At 44.8% G+C, this 567-nt stretch overlaps 1 protein-coding gene across 1 annotated transcript in view; it reads left to right on the top strand.

Moving 5' to 3' along the window:
• The window catches only part of LOC107655630 (gastrula zinc finger protein XlCGF8.2DB-like), a gene marked incomplete at its 3' end in the record, with an annotated part of 20,727 nt that overhangs the window by 15,737 nt on the left and 4,423 nt on the right, over positions 1-567 (top strand). The window lies entirely within an intron of this gene.

Here is a 567-nt window from a genome sequence, read left to right as displayed (position 1 = left end):
CTGGGAAATAGTTTGCGCAAAATCGTCCCAGTACTTTAGTACTGTACATTTAGTTCTGGAGCTAAAGCGGTGCGAAAGGCCCTAATATGTAATTTTTCGCTGCTAGGGGGTCAAAACAAACAAAGAGACAAAGGCGTAGTTTGATGACGCCGTTACTGAGTGGGGAATCATGGGAGTTGTAGTCTTCATCCCTACAGCCGAAGTAATCCGACGGGTCTCGGGCAGAAGTCATGTTCATGGATGAGCTAATGATTTATTAACGTAGTAGAATGAAGCAGGGTGAGGCTGAAAGCCGTCGAAGCGAAACAAGGTCGCTGAACGAGCGTGACACAAGGCTCGAAAGCTGCGGAGCTTTTATTATGCCACAGTCGACCGCTTCCTCTCCTTCCGGTCGTGCGTATGTGGGAAAAAAAATCAGCGCAGTTTTATCATAATAGATACATTTGAAAGTTCTGTTATAATGCTACTCTGTGCGGTCGTCACCGGTCTAACAAAACGCACAACATATTAAAGCATCTTTGGTGTTTCCATGTTTTCTACAAAACAAAACCGGAAATCAAAGGGCTA

The sequence above is a fragment of the Sinocyclocheilus anshuiensis genome, unplaced genomic scaffold (genome assembly GCF_001515605.1).
Source record: "Sinocyclocheilus anshuiensis isolate Anshui unplaced genomic scaffold, SAMN03320099.WGS_v1.1 scaffold1515, whole genome shotgun sequence".
In the NCBI taxonomy this organism is placed as follows: Eukaryota; Metazoa; Chordata; class Actinopteri; order Cypriniformes; family Cyprinidae; genus Sinocyclocheilus; species Sinocyclocheilus anshuiensis.
This window is presented reverse-complemented; position numbering and strand designations above follow the sequence as displayed.